Source organism: Electrophorus electricus, chromosome 13, assembly GCF_041902795.1.
Source record: "Electrophorus electricus isolate QZ-2024a chromosome 13, ASM4190279v1, whole genome shotgun sequence".
Classification (NCBI taxonomy): domain Eukaryota; kingdom Metazoa; phylum Chordata; class Actinopteri; order Gymnotiformes; family Gymnotidae; genus Electrophorus; species Electrophorus electricus.
This window is the reverse complement of record NC_137509.1, coordinates 27,082,218-27,098,154: the sequence shown is the minus strand read 5'-3', so window position 1 is coordinate 27,098,154 and position 15,937 is coordinate 27,082,218. Positions and strand designations below refer to the sequence as shown.

At 35.4% G+C, this 15,937-nt stretch overlaps 14 pseudogenes; all 14 read right to left on the bottom strand.

The window, feature by feature from the left end:
* Positions 1 to 970: 970 nt before the first annotated feature.
* LOC145646148 (5S ribosomal RNA) lies at positions 971 to 1,091 on the bottom strand (annotated as a pseudogene).
* A 1,706-nt stretch (positions 1,092 to 2,797) lies between these two features.
* Positions 2,798 to 2,918, bottom strand: LOC145646147 (5S ribosomal RNA; annotated as a pseudogene).
* A 2,257-nt stretch (positions 2,919 to 5,175) lies between these two features.
* On the bottom strand, positions 5,176 to 5,296 carry LOC145645955 (5S ribosomal RNA; annotated as a pseudogene).
* A 1,155-nt stretch (positions 5,297 to 6,451) lies between these two features.
* LOC145646146 (5S ribosomal RNA) lies at positions 6,452 to 6,572 on the bottom strand (annotated as a pseudogene).
* A 1,155-nt stretch (positions 6,573 to 7,727) lies between these two features.
* On the bottom strand, positions 7,728 to 7,848 carry LOC145646145 (5S ribosomal RNA; annotated as a pseudogene).
* Positions 7,849 to 8,421: 573 nt separating this feature from the next.
* On the bottom strand, positions 8,422 to 8,542 carry LOC145646194 (5S ribosomal RNA; annotated as a pseudogene).
* A 242-nt stretch (positions 8,543 to 8,784) lies between these two features.
* On the bottom strand, positions 8,785 to 8,905 carry LOC145645954 (5S ribosomal RNA; annotated as a pseudogene).
* Positions 8,906 to 11,336: 2,431 nt separating this feature from the next.
* Positions 11,337 to 11,457, bottom strand: LOC145646144 (5S ribosomal RNA; annotated as a pseudogene).
* Positions 11,458 to 12,029: 572 nt separating this feature from the next.
* Positions 12,030 to 12,150, bottom strand: LOC145646193 (5S ribosomal RNA; annotated as a pseudogene).
* A 242-nt stretch (positions 12,151 to 12,392) lies between these two features.
* LOC145646143 (5S ribosomal RNA) lies at positions 12,393 to 12,513 on the bottom strand (annotated as a pseudogene).
* A 1,155-nt stretch (positions 12,514 to 13,668) lies between these two features.
* On the bottom strand, positions 13,669 to 13,789 carry LOC145646142 (5S ribosomal RNA; annotated as a pseudogene).
* A 572-nt stretch (positions 13,790 to 14,361) lies between these two features.
* Positions 14,362 to 14,482, bottom strand: LOC145646192 (5S ribosomal RNA; annotated as a pseudogene).
* Positions 14,483 to 14,724: 242 nt separating this feature from the next.
* On the bottom strand, positions 14,725 to 14,845 carry LOC145646141 (5S ribosomal RNA; annotated as a pseudogene).
* A 793-nt stretch (positions 14,846 to 15,638) lies between these two features.
* LOC145646140 (5S ribosomal RNA) lies at positions 15,639 to 15,759 on the bottom strand (annotated as a pseudogene).
* Positions 15,760 to 15,937: the final 178 nt, after the last annotated feature.

Here is a 15,937-nt window from a genome sequence, read left to right as displayed (position 1 = left end):
ACTGCACTTCACATTCAAGCATGTCAGTTGGAGAGTAAATTAAAGTGATGCAATAAAAACTTACAGCATCTGCTATTCCCAGGTGCTAACAGATAGTTTGATTTAATTATTGACTGCACTTCAAATTTGAGCTTGATAGCTTGAACATAAATTTAAGGGATGCAATAAAATCTTACAGCACCTGCTATTCCCTGGTACTAATAGATTTCTATTTAATCTGTACACTTCACTTACAAGCATGTCAGTTGCATATTAAATTAAAGTGATGCAAGAAAAACTTACAGCATCTGCTATTCCCAGGTGCTAACAGATAGGTTTTTTTAATTAATCACTGCACTTCACATCCTAGCATGTCATCTTGAAAGCAAATTAAAGTGATGCAAGAGAAGCTTACAGCATCTCATAGTCCAAGGTGCTAAAAGATAGTTTTTTGATGAATCACTGCACTTCACATTCAGGCATGTGAGTTGGAGAGTAAATGAAAGTGATGCAAAAAAAACTTACTGCACCTGCTATTCACAGGTGCTAACAGATAGTTTTTTTTATTAATCACTGCACTTCACATTTGAGAATGTCAGCTTGAAAGTAAATTAAAGTGATGCAAGAAAAGCTTACAGCACATGGTATTCCTAGGTAGGGTCCCACCTCAGTACTATCCAGGCGCAAACTTGCTTAGCTTCCAAGTTCAGATGAGATTGGAGGCGTGCTGAAGCTGGTATGGACATAAACCTTGAACACTTACTCAAATTGCATAATCATAGAAAATATGATCAAAGACCAATCTGACATTTTTTTTATTAATCCCTGCACTTGACATTCTAGAATGTTATCTTGAAAGTAAATTAAAATGATGCAATAAAAACTTACAACATCTGGTATTCGGAGGCACTAACAGACAGTTTTTTTATTAATCACTGCACTTCACATTTGAGAATGTCAGCTTGAAAGTAAATTAAAGTGATGCAAGAAAAGCTTACAGCACATGGTATTCCTAGGTAGGGTCCCACCTCAGTACTATCCAGGCACAAACTTGCTTAGCTTCCAAGTTCAGATGAGATTGGAGGCGTGCTGAAGCTGGTATGGACGTAAACCTTACACACTTACTCAAATTGCATAATCATAGAAAATATGATCAAAGACCAATCTGACATTTTTTTTTATTAATCCCTGCACTTGACATTCTAGAATGTTATCTTGAAAGTAAATTAAAATGATGCAATAAAAGCTTACAACATCTGGTATTCGGAGGCACTAACAGACAGTTTTTTTATTAATCACTGCACTTCACATTCAAGCATGTCAGTTGGAGAGTAAATTAAAGTGATGCAATAAAAACTTACAGCATCTGCTATTCCCAGGTGCTAACAGATAGTTTGATTTAATTATTCACTGCACTTCAAATTTGAGCTTGATAGCTTGAACATAAATTTAAGGGATGCAATAAAATCTTACAGCACCTGCTATTCCCTGGTACTAATAGATTTCTATTTAATCTGTACACTTCACTTACAAGCATGTCAGTTGCATATTAAATTAAAGTGATGCAAGAAAAACTTACAGCATCTGCTATTCCCAGGTGCTAACAGATAGGTTTTTTTAATTAATCACTGCACTTCACATCCTAGCATGTCATCTTGAAAGTAAATTAAAATGATGCAAGAGAAGCTTACAGCATCTCATAGTCCAAGGTGCTAAAAGATAGTTTTTTGATGAATCACTGCACTTCACATTCAGGCATGTGAGTTGGAGAGTAAATGAAAGTGATGCAAAAAAAACTTACAGCACCTGCTATTCCCAGGTGCTAACAGATAGTTTTTTTTATTAATCACTGCACTTCACATTTGAGAATGTCAGCTTGAAAGTAAATTAAAGTGATGCAAGAAAAACTTACAGCATCTGCTATTCCCAGGTGCTAACAGATAGTTTGATTTAATTATTGACTGCACTTCAAATTTGAGCTTGATAGCTTGAACATAAATTTAAGGGATGCAATAAAATCTTACAGCACCTGCTATTCCCTGGTACTAATAGATTTCTATTTAATCTGTACACTTCACTTACAAGCATGTCAGTTGCATATTAAATTAAAGTGATGCAAGAAAAACTTACAGCATCTGCTATTCCCAGGTGCTAACAGATAGGTTTTTTTAATTAATCACTGCACTTCACATCCTAGCATGTCATCTTGAAAGCAAATTAAAGTGATGCAAGAGAAGCTTACAGCATCTCATAGTCCAAGGTGCTAAAAGATAGTTTTTTGATGAATCACTGCACTTCACATTCAGGCATGTGAGTTGGAGAGTAAATGAAAGTGATGCAAAAAAAACTTACTGCACCTGCTATTCACAGGTGCTAACAGATAGTTTTTTTTATTAATCACTGCACTTCACATTTGAGAATGTCAGCTTGAAAGTAAATTAAAGTGATGCAAGAAAAGCTTACAGCACATGGTATTCCTAGGTAGGGTCCCACCTCAGTACTATCCAGGCGCAAACTTGCTTAGCTTCCAAGTTCAGATGAGATTGGAGGCGTGCTGAAGCTGGTATGGACATAAACCTTGAACACTTACTCAAATTGCATAATCATAGAAAATATGATCAAAGACCAATCTGACATTTTTTTTATTAATCCCTGCACTTGACATTCTAGAATGTTATCTTGAAAGTAAATTAAAATGATGCAATAAAAACTTACAACATCTGGTATTCGGAGGCACTAACAGACAGTTTTTTTATTAATCACTGCACTTCACATTTGAGAATGTCAGCTTGAAAGTAAATTAAAGTGATGCAAGAAAAGCTTACAGCACATGGTATTCCTAGGTAGGGTCCCACCTCAGTACTATCCAGGCACAAACTTGCTTAGCTTCCAAGTTCAGATGAGATTGGAGGCGTGCTGAAGCTGGTATGGACGTAAACCTTACACACTTACTCAAATTGCATAATCATAGAAAATATGATCAAAGACCAATCTGACATTTTTTTTTATTAATCCCTGCACTTGACATTCTAGAATGTTATCTTGAAAGTAAATTAAAATGATGCAATAAAAGCTTACAACATCTGGTATTCGGAGGCACTAACAGACAGTTTTTTTATTAATCACTGCACTTCACATTCAAGCATGTCAGTTGGAGAGTAAATTAAAGTGATGCAATAAAAACTTACAGCATCTGCTATTCCCAGGTGCTAACAGATAGTTTGATTTAATTATTCACTGCACTTCAAATTTGAGCTTGATAGCTTGAACATAAATTTAAGGGATGCAATAAAATCTTACAGCACCTGCTATTCCCTGGTACTAATAGATTTCTATTTAATCTGTACACTTCACTTACAAGCATGTCAGTTGCATATTAAATTAAAGTGATGCAAGAAAAACTTACAGCATCTGCTATTCCCAGGTGCTAACAGATAGGTTTTTTTAATTAATCACTGCACTTCACATCCTAGCATGTCATCTTGAAAGTAAATTAAAGTGATGCAAGAGAAGCTTACAGCATCTCATACTCCAAGGTGCTAAAAGATAGTTTTTTGATGAATCACTGCACTTCACATTCAGGCATGTGAGTTGGAGAGTAAATGAAAGTGATGCAAAAAAAACTTACAGCACCTGCTATTCCCAGGTGCTAACAGATAGTTTTTTTTATTAATCACTGCACTTCACATTTGAGAATGTCAGCTTGAAAGTAAATTAAAGTGATGCAAGAAAAACTTACAGCATCTGCTATTCCCATGTGCTAACAGATAGTTTGATTTAATTATTGACTGCACTTCAAATTTGAGCTTGATAGCTTGAACATAAATTTAAGGGATGCAATAAAATCTTACAGCACCTGCTATTCCCTGGTACTAATAGATTTCTATTTAATCTGTACACTTCACTTACAAGCATGTCAGTTGCATATTAAATTAAAGTGATGCAAGAAAAACTTACAGCATCTGCTATTCCCAGGTGCTAACAGATAGGTTTTTTTAATTAATCACTGCACTTCACATCCTAGCATGTCATCTTGAAAGTAAATTAAAGTGATGCAAGAGAAGCTTACAGCATCTCATAGTCCAAGGTGCTAAAAGATAGTTTTTTGATGAATCACTGCACTTCACATTCAGGCATGTGAGTTGGAGAGTAAATGAAAGTGATGCAAAAAAAACTTACTGCACCTGCTATTCCCAGGTGCTAACAGATAGTTTTTTTTATTAATCACTGCACTTCACATTTGAGAATGTCAGCTTGAAAGTAAATTAAAGTGATGCAAGAAAAGCTTACAGCACATGGTATTCCTAGGTAGGGTCCCACCTCAGTACTATCCAGGCGCAAACTTGCTTAGCTTCCAAGTTCAGATGAGATTGGAGGCGTGCTGAAGCTGGTATGGACATAAACCTTAAACACTTACTCAAATTGCATAATCATAGAAAATATGATCAAAGACCAATCTGACATTTTTTTTATTAATCCCTGCACTTGACATTCTAGAATGTTATCTTGAAAGTAAATTAAAATGATGCAATAAAAACTTACAACATCTGGTATTCGGAGGCACTAACAGACAGTTTTTTTATTAATCACTGCACTTCACATTCAAGCATGTCAGTTGGAGAGTAATTTAAAGTGATGCAATAAATACTTACAGCATCTGCTATTCCCAGGTGCTAACAGATAGTTTGATTTAATTATTCACTGCACTTCAAATTTGAGCTTGATAGCTTGAACATAAATTTAAGGGATGCAATAAAATCTTACAGGACCTGCTATTCCCTGGTACTAAAATATTTCTATTTAATCTGTACACTTCACATACAAGCATGTCAGTTGCATATTAAATTAAAGTGATGCAAGAAAAACTTACAGCATCTGCTATTCCCAGGTGCTAACAGATAGGTTTTATTAATTAATCACTGCACTTCACATCCTAGCATGTCATCTTGAAAGTAAATTAAAGTGATGCAAGAGAAGCTTACAGCATCTCATAGTCCAAGGTGCTAAAAGATAGTTTTTTGATGAATCACTGCACTTCACATTCAGGCATGTGAGTTGGAGAGTAAATGAAAGTGATGCAAAAAAAACTTACAGCATCTGCTATTCCCAGGTCCTAACAGATAGTTTTTTTTATTAATCACTGCACTTCACATTTGAGAATGTCAGCTTGAAAGTAAATTAAAGTGATGCAAGAAAAGCTTACAGCACATGGTATTCCTAGGTAGGGTCCCACCTCAGTACTATCCAGACACAAACTTGCTTAGCTTCCAAGTTCAGATGAGATTGGAGGCGTGCTGAAGCTGGTATGGCCGTAAACCATAAACACTTACTCAAATTGCCTAATCATAGAAAATATGATCAAAGACCAATCTGACATTTTTTTTTATTAATCCCTGCACTTGACATTCTAGAATGTTATCTTGAAAGTAAATTAAAATGATGCAATAAAAGCTTACAACATCTGATATTCGGAGGCACTAACAGACAGTTTTTTTATTAATCACTGCACTTCACATTCAAGCATGTCAGTTGGAGAATAAATTAAAGTGATGCAATAAAAACTTACAGCATCTGCTATTCCCAGGTGCTAACAGATAGTTTGATTTAATTATTCACTGCACTTCAAATTTGAGCTTGATAGCTTGAACATAAATTTAAGGGATGCAATAAAATCTTACAGCACCTGCTATTCCCTGGTACTAATAGATTTCTGTTTAATCTGTACACTTCACTTACAAGCATGTCAGTTGCATATTAAATTAAAGTGATGCAAGAAAAACTTACAGCATCTGCTATTCCCAGGTGCTAACAGATAGTTTTTTTTAATTAATCACTGCACTTCACATCCTAGCATGTCATCTTGAAAGCAAATTAAAGTGATGCAAGAGAAGCTTACAGCATCTCATAGTCCAAGGTGCTAAAAGATAGTTTTTTGATGAATCACTGCACTTCACATTCAGGCATGTGAGTTGGAGAGTAAATGAAAGTGATGCAAAGAAAACTTACTGCACCTGCTATTCACAGGTGCTAACAGATAGTTTTTTTTATTAATCACTGCACTTCACATTTGAGAATGTCAGCTTGAAAGTAAATTAAAGTGATGCAAGAAAAGCTTACAGCACATGGTATTCCTAGGTAGGGTCCCACCTCAGTAATATCCAGGCACAAACTTGCTTAGCTTCCAAGTTCAGATGAGATTGGAGGCGTGCTGAAGCTGGTATGGACATAAACCTTAAACACTTACTCAAATTGCATAATCATAGAAAATATGATCAAAGACCAATCTGACATTTTTTTTATTAATCCCTGCACTTGACATTCTAGAATGTTATCTTGAAAGTAAATTAAAATGATGCAATAAAAGCTTACAACATCTGGTATTCGGAGGCACTAACAGACAGTTTTTTTATTAATCACTGCACTTCACATTTGAGAATGTCAGCTTGAAAGTAAATTAAAGTGATGCAAGAAAAGCTTACAGCACATGGTATTCCTAGGTAGGGTCCCACCTCAGTACTATCCAGGCACAAACTTGCTTAGCTTCCAAGTTCAGATGAGATTGGAGGCGTGCTGAAGCTGGTATGGACGTAAACCTTACACACTTACTCAAATTGCATAATCATAGAAAATATGATCAAAGACCAATCTGACATTTTTTTTTATTAATCCCTGCACTTGACATTCTAGAATGTTATCTTGAAAGTAAATTAAAATGATGCAATAAAAGCTTACAACATCTGGTATTCGGAGGCACTAACAGACAGTTTTTTTATTAATCACTGCACTTCACATTCAAGCATGTCAGTTGGAGAGTAAATTAAAGTGATGCAATAAAAACTTACAGCATCTGCTATTCCCAGGTGCTAACAGATAGTTTGATTTAATTATTGACTGCACTTCAAATTTGAGCTTGATAGCTTGAACATAAATTTAAGGGATGCAATAAAATCTTACAGCACCTGCTATTCCCTGGTACTAATAGATTTCTATTTAATCTGTACACTTCACTTACAAGCATGTCAGTTGCATATTAAATTAAAGTGATGCAAGAAAAACTTACAGCATCTGCTATTCCCAGGTGCTAACAGATAGGTTTTTTTAATTAATCACTGCACTTCACATCCTAGCATGTCATCTTGAAAGCAAATTAAAGTGATGCAAGAGAAGCTTACAGCATCTCATAGTCCAAGGTGCTAAAAGATAGTTTTTTGATGAATCACTGCACTTCACATTCAGGCATGTGAGTTGGAGAGTAAATGAAAGTGATGCAAATAAAACTTACTGCACCTGCTATTCACAGGTGCTAACAGATAGTTTTTTTTATTAATCACTGCACTTCACATTTGAGAATGTCAGCTTGAAAGTAAATTAAAGTGATGCAAGAAAAGCTTACAGCACATGGTATTCCTAGGTAGGGTCCCACCTCAGTACTATCCAGGCACAAACTTGCTTAGCTTCCAAGTTCAGATGAGATTGGAGGCGTGCTGAAGCTGGTATGGACATAAACCTTAAACACTTACTCAAATTGCATAATCATAGAAAATATGATCAAAGACCAATCTGACATTTTTTTTATTAATCCCTGCACTTGACATTCTAGAATGTTATCTTGAAAGTAAATTAAAATGATGCAATAAAAGCTTACAACATCTGGTATTCGGAGGCACTAACAGACAGTTTTTTTATTAATCACTGCACTTCACATTTGAGAATGTCAGCTTGAAAGTAAATTAAAGTGATGCAAGAAAAGCTTACAGCACATGGTATTCCTAGGTAGGGTCCCACCTCAGTACTATCCAGGCACAAACTTGCTTAGCTTCCAAGTTCAGATGAGATTGGAGGCGTGCTGAAGCTGGTATGGACGTAAACCTTACACACTTACTCAAATTGCATAATCATAGAAAATATGATCAAAGACCAATCTGACATTTTTTTTTATTAATCCCTGCACTTGACATTCTAGAATGTTATCTTGAAAGTAAATTAAAATGATGCAATAAAAGCTTACAACATCTGGTATTCGGAGGCACTAACAGACAGTTTTTTTTATTAATCACTGCACTTCACATTCAAGCATGTCAGTTGGAGAGTAAATTAAAGTGATGCAATAAAAACTTACAGCATCTGCTATTCCCAGGTGCTAACAAATATTTTGATTTAATTATTCACTGCACTTCAAATTTGAGCTTGATAGCTTGAACATAAATTTAAGGGATGCAATAAAATCTTACAGCACCTGCTATTCCCTGGTACTAATAGATTTCTATTTAATCTGTACACTTCACTTACAAGCATGTCAGTTGCATATTAAATTAAAGTGATGCAAGAAAAACTTACAGCATCTGCTATTCCCAGGTGCTAACAGATAGTTTTTTTTTATTAATCACTGCACTTCACATTTGAGAATGTCAGCTTGAAAGTAAATTAAAGTGATGCAAGAAAAGCTTACAGCACATGGTATTCCTAGGTAGGGTCCCACTTCAGTACTATCCAGACACAAACTTGCTTAGCTTCCAAGTTCAGATGAGATTGGAGGCGTGCTGAAGCTGGTATGGCCGTAAACCTTAAACACTTACTCAAATTGCCTAATCATAGAAAATATGATCAAAGACCAATCTGACATTTTTTTTTATTAATCCCTGCACTTGACATTCTAGAATGTTATCTTGAAAGTAAATTAAAATGATGCAATAAAAGCTTACAACATCTGGTATTCGGAGGCACTAACAGACAGTTTTTTTATTAATCACTGCACTTCACATTTGAGAATGTCAGCTTGAAAGTAAATTAAAGTGATGCAAGAAAAGCTTACAGCACATGGTATTCCTAGGTAGGGTCCCACCTCAGTACTATCCAGACACAAACTTGCTTAGCTTCCAAGTTCAGATGAGATTGGAGGCGTGCTGAAGCTGGTATGGCCGTAAACCATAAACACTTACTCAAATTGCCTAATCATAGAAAATATGATCAAAGACCAATCTGACATTTTTTTTTATTAATCCCTGCACTTGACATTCTAGAATGTTATCTTGAAAGTAAATTAAAATGATGCAATAAAAGCTTACAACATCTGATATTCGGAGGCACTAACAGACAGTTTTTTTATTAATCACTGCACTTCACATTCAAGCATGTCAGTTGGAGAATAAATTAAAGTGATGCAATAAAAACTTACAGCATCTGCTATTCCCAGGTGCTAACAGATAGTTTGATTTAATTATTCACTGCACTTCAAATTTGAGCTTGATAGCTTGAACATAAATTTAAGGGATGCAATAAAATCTTACAGCACCTGCTATTCCCTGGTACTAATAGATTTCTGTTTAATCTGTACACTTCACTTACAAGCATGTCAGTTGCATATTAAATTAAAGTGATGCAAGAAAAACTTACAGCATCTGCTATTCCCAGGTGCTAACAGATAGTTTTTTTTAATTAATCACTGCACTTCACATCCTAGCATGTCATCTTGAAAGCAAATTAAAGTGATGCAAGAGAAGCTTACAGCATCTCATAGTCCAAGGTGCTAAAAGATAGTTTTTTGATGAATCACTGCACTTCACATTCAGGCATGTGAGTTGGAGAGTAAATGAAAGTGATGCAAAGAAAACTTACTGCACCTGCTATTCACAGGTGCTAACAGATAGTTTTTTTTATTAATCACTGCACTTCACATTTGAGAATGTCAGCTTGAAAGTAAATTAAAGTGATGCAAGAAAATCTTACAGCACATGGTATTCCTAGGTAGGGTCCCAAATCAGTAATATCCAGGCACAAACTTGCTTAGCTTCCAAGTTCAGATGAGATTGGAGGCGTGCTGAAGCTGGTATGGACATAAACCTTAAACACTTACTCAAATTGCATAATCATAGAAAATATGATCAAAGACCAATCTGACATTTTTTTTATTAATCCCTGCACTTGACATTCTAGAATGTTATCTTGAAAGTAAATTAAAATGATGCAATAAAAGCTTACAACATCTGGTATTCGGAGGCACTAACAGACAGTTTTTTTATTAATCACTGCACTTCACATTTGAGAATGTCAGCTTGAAAGTAAATTAAAGTGATGCAAGAAAAGCTTACAGCACATGGTATTCCTAGGTAGGGTCCCACCTCAGTATTATCCAGGCACAAACTTGCTTAGCTTCCAAGTTCAGATGAGATTGGAGGCGTGCTGAAGCTGGTATGGACGTAAACCTTACACACTTACTCAAATTGCATAATCATAGAAAATATGATCAAAGACCAATCTGACATTTTTTTTTATTAATCCCTGCACTTGACATTCTAGAATGTTATCTTGAAAGTAAATTAAAATGATGCAATAAAAGCTTACAACATCTGGTATTCGGAGGCACTAACAGACAGTTTTTTTATTAATCACTGCACTTCACATTCAAGCATGTCAGTTGGAGAGTAAATTAAAGTGATGCAATAAAAACTTACAGCATCTGCTATTCCCAGGTGCTAACAGATAGTTTGATTTAATTATTGACTGCACTTCAAATTTGAGCTTGATAGCTTGAACATAAATTTAAGGGATGCAATAAAATCTTACAGCACCTGCTATTCCCTGGTACTAATAGATTTCTATTTAATCTGTACACTTCACTTACAAGCATGTCAGTTGCATATTAAATTAAAGTGATGCAAGAAAAACTTACAGCATCTGCTATTCCCAGGTGCTAACAGATAGGTTTTTTTAATTAATCACTGCACTTCACATCCTAGCATGTCATCTTGAAAGCAAATTAAAGTGATGCAAGAGAAGCTTACAGCATCTCATAGTCCAAGGTGCTAAAAGATAGTTTTTTGATGAATCACTGCACTTCACATTCAGGCATGTGAGTTGGAGAGTAAATGAAAGTGATGCAAATAAAACTTACTGCACCTGCTATTCACAGGTGCTAACAGATAGTTTTTTTTATTAATCACTGCACTTCACATTTGAGAATGTCAGCTTGAAAGTAAATTAAAGTGATGCAAGAAAAGCTTACAGCACATGGTATTCCTAGGTAGGGTCCCACCTCAGTACTATCCAGGCACAAACTTGCTTAGCTTCCAAGTTCAGATGAGATTGGAGGCGTGCTGAAGCTGGTATGGACATAAACCTTAAACACTTACTCAAATTGCATAATCATAGAAAATATGATCAAAGACCAATCTGACATTTTTTTTATTAATCCCTGCACTTGACATTCTAGAATGTTATCTTGAAAGTAAATTAAAATGATGCAATAAAAGCTTACAACATCTGGTATTCGGAGGCACTAACAGACAGTTTTTTTATTAATCACTGCACTTCACATTTGAGAATGTCAGCTTGAAAGTAAATTAAAGTGATGCAAGAAAAGCTTACAGCACATGGTATTCCTAGGTAGGGTCCCACCTCAGTACTATCCAGGCACAAACTTGCTTAGCTTCCAAGTTCAGATGAGATTGGAGGCGTGCTGAAGCTGGTATGGACGTAAACCTTACACACTTACTCAAATTGCATAATCATAGAAAATATGATCAAAGACCAATCTGACATTTTTTTTTATTAATCCCTGCACTTGACATTCTAGAATGTTATCTTGAAAGTAAATTAAAATGATGCAATAAAAGCTTACAACATCTGGTATTCGGAGGCACTAACAGACAGTTTTTTTATTAATCACTGCACTTCACATTCAAGCATGTCAGTTGGAGAGTAAATTAAAGTGATGCAATAAAAACTTACAGCATCTGCTATTCCCAGGTGCTAACAAATATTTTGATTTAATTATTCACTGCACTTCAAATTTGAGCTTGATAGCTTGAACATAAATTTAAGGGATGCAATAAAATCTTACAGCACCTGCTATTCCCTGGTACTAATAGATTTCTATTTAATCTGTACACTTCACTTACAAGCATGTCAGTTGCATATTAAATTAAAGTGATGCAAGAAAAACTTACAGCATCTGCTATTCCCAGGTGCTAACAGATAGTTTTTTTTTATTAATCACTGCACTTCACATTTGAGAATGTCAGCTTGAAAGTAAATTAAAGTGATGCAAGAAAAGCTTACAGCACATGGTATTCCTAGGTAGGGTCCCACTTCAGTACTATCCAGACACAAACTTGCTTAGCTTCCAAGTTCAGATGAGATTGGAGGCGTGCTGAAGCTGGTATGGCCGTAAACCTTAAACACTTACTCAAATTGCCTAATCATAGAAAATATGATCAAAGACCAATCTGACATTTTTTTTTATTAATCCCTGCACTTGACATTCTAGAATGTTATCTTGAAAGTAAATTAAAATGATGCAATAAAAGCTTACAACATCTGGTATTCGGAGGCACTAACAGACAGTTTTTTTATTAATCACTGCACTTCACATTTGAGAATGTCAGCTTGAAAGTAAATTAAAGTGATGCAAGAAAAGCTTACAGCACATGGTATTCCTAGGTAGGGTCCCACCTCAGTACTATCCAGGCACAAACTTGCTTAGCTTCCAAGTTCAGATGAGATTGGAGGCGTGCTGAAGCTGGTATGGACGTAAACCTTACACACTTACTCAAATTGCATAATCATAGAAAATATGATCAAAGACCAATCTGACATTTTTTTTTATTAATCCCTGCACTTGACATTCTAGAATGTTATCTTGAAAGTAAATTAAAATGATGCAATAAAAGCTTACAACATCTGGTATTCGGAGGCACTAACAGACAGTTTTTTTATTAATCACTGCACTTCACATTCAAGCATGTCAGTTGGAGAGTAAATTAAAGTGATGCAATAAAAACTTACAGCATCTGCTATTCCCAGGTGCTAACAGATAGTTTGATTTAATTATTGACTGCACTTCAAATTTGAGCTTGATAGCTTGAACATAAATTTAAGGGATGCAATAAAATCTTACAGCACCTGCTATTCCCTGGTACTAATAGATTTCTATTTAATCTGTACACTTCACTTACAAGCATGTCAGTTGCATATTAAATTAAAGTGATGCAAGAAAAACTTACAGCATCTGCTATTCCCAGGTGCTAACAGATAGGTTTTTTTAATTAATCACTGCACTTCACATCCTAGCATGTCATCTTGAAAGCAAATTAAAGTGATGCAAGAGAAGCTTACAGCATCTCATAGTCCAAGGTGCTAAAAGATAGTTTTTTGATGAATCACTGCACTTCACATTCAGGCATGTGAGTTGGAGAGTAAATGAAAGTGATGCAAATAAAACTTACTGCACCTGCTATTCACAGGTGCTAACAGATAGTTTTTTTTATTAATCACTGCACTTCACATTTGAGAATGTCAGCTTGAAAGTAAATTAAAGTGATGCAAGAAAAGCTTACAGCACATGGTATTCCTAGGTAGGGTCCCACCTCAGTACTATCCAGGCACAAACTTGCTTAGCTTCCAAGTTCAGATGAGATTGGAGGCGTGCTGAAGCTGGTATGGACATAAACCTTAAACACTTACTCAAATTGCATAATCATAGAAAATATGATCAAAGACCAATCTGACATTTTTTTTATTAATCCCTGCACTTGACATTCTAGAATGTTATCTTGAAAGTAAATTAAAATGATGCAATAAAAGCTTACAACATCTGGTATTCGGAGGCACTAACAGACAGTTTTTTTATTAATCACTGCACTTCACATTTGAGAATGTCAGCTTGAAAGTAAATTAAAGTGATGCAAGAAAAGCTTACAGCACATGGTATTCCTAGGTAGGGTCCCACCTCAGTACTATCCAGGCACAAACTTGCTTAGCTTCCAAGTTCAGATGAGATTGGAGGCGTGCTGAAGCTGGTATGGACGTAAACCTTACACACTTACTCAAATTGCATAATCATAGAAAATATGATCAAAGACCAATCTGACATTTTTTTTTATTAATCCCTGCACTTGACATTCTAGAATGTTATCTTGAAAGTAAATTAAAATGATGCAATAAAAGCTTACAACATCTGGTATTCGGAGGCACTAACAGACAGTTTTTTTATTAATCACTGCACTTCACATTCAAGCATGTCAGTTGGAGAGTAAATTAAAGTGATGCAATAAAAACTTACAGCATCTGCTATTCCCAGGTGCTAACAGATAGTTTGATTTAATTATTCACTGCACTTCAAATTTGAGCTTGATAGCTTGAACATAAATTTAAGGGATGCAATAAAATCTTACAGCACCTGCTATTCCCTGGTACTAATAGATTTCTATTTAATCTGTACACTTCACTTACAAGCATGTCAGTTGCATATTAAATTAAAGTGATGCAAGAAAAACTTACAGCATCTGCTATTCCCAGGTGCTAACAGATAGTTTTTTTTTATTAATCACTGCACTTCACATTTGAGAATGTCAGCTTGAAAGTAAATTAAAGTGATGCAAGAAAAGCTTACAGCACATGGTATTCCTAGGTAGGGTCCCACTTCAGTACTATCCAGACACAAACTTGCTTAGCTTCCAAGTTCAGATGAGATTGGAGGCGTGCTGAAGCTGGTATGGCCGTAAACCTTAAACACTTACTCAAATTGCCTAATCATAGAAAATATGATCAAAGACCAATCTGACATTTTTTTTTATTAATCCCTGCACTTGACATTCTAGAATGTTATCTTGAAAGTAAATTAAAATGATGCAATAAAAGCTTACAACATCTGGTATTCGGAGGCACTAACAGACAGTTTTTTTATTAATCACTGCACTTCACATTTGAGAATGTCAGCTTGAAAGTAAATTAAAGTGATGCAAGAAAAGCTTACAGCACATGGTATTCCTAGGTAGGGTCCCACCTCAGTACTATCCAGGCACAAACTTGCTTAGCTTCCAAGTTCAGATGAGATTGGAGGCGTGCTGAAGCTGGTATGGACGTAAACCTTACACACTTACTCAAATTGCATAATCATAGAAAATATGATCAAAGACCAATCTGACATTTTTTTTTATTAATCCCTGCACTTGACATTCTAGAATGTTATCTTGAAAGTAAATTAAAATGATGCAATAAAAGCTTACAACATCTGGTATTCGGAGGCACTAACAGACAGTTTTTTTATTAATCACTGCACTTCACATTCAAGCATGTCAGTTGGAGAGTAAATTAAAGTGATGCAATAAAAACTTACAGCATCTGCTATTCCCAGGTGCTAACAGATAGTTTGATTTAATTATTGACTGCACTTCAAATTTGAGCTTGATAGCTTGAACATAAATTTAAGGGATGCAATAAAATCTTACAGCACCTGCTATTCCCTGGTACTAATAGATTTCTATTTAATCTGTACACTTCACTTACAAGCATGTCAGTTGCATATTAAATTAAAGTGATGCAAGAAAAACTTACAGCATCTGCTATTCCCAGGTGCTAACAGATAGGTTTTTTTAATTAATCACTGCACTTCACATCCTAGCATGTCATCTTGAAAGCAAATTAAAGTGATGCAAGAGAAGCTTACAGCATCTCATAGTCCAAGGTGCTAAAAGATAGTTTTTTGATGAATCACTGCACTTCACATTCAGGCATGTGAGTTGGAGAGTAAATGAAAGTGATGCAAATAAAACTTACTGCACCTGCTATTCACAGGTGCTAACAGATAGTTTTTTTTATTAATCACTGCACTTCACATTTGAGAATGTCAGCTTGAAAGTAAATTAAAGTGATGCAAGAAAAGCTTACAGCACATGGTATTCCTAGGTAGGGTCCCACCTCAGTACTATCCAGGCACAAACTTGCTTAGCTTCCAAGTTCAGATGAGATTGGAGGCGTGCTGAAGCTGGTATGGACGTAAACCTTACACACTTACTCAAATTGCATAATCATAGAAAATATGATCAAAGACCAATCTGACATTTTTTTTTATTAATCCCTGCACTTGACATTCTAGAATGTTATCTTGAAAGTAAATTAAAATGATGCAATAAAAGCTTACAACATCTGGTATTCGGAGGCACTAACAGACAGTTTTTTT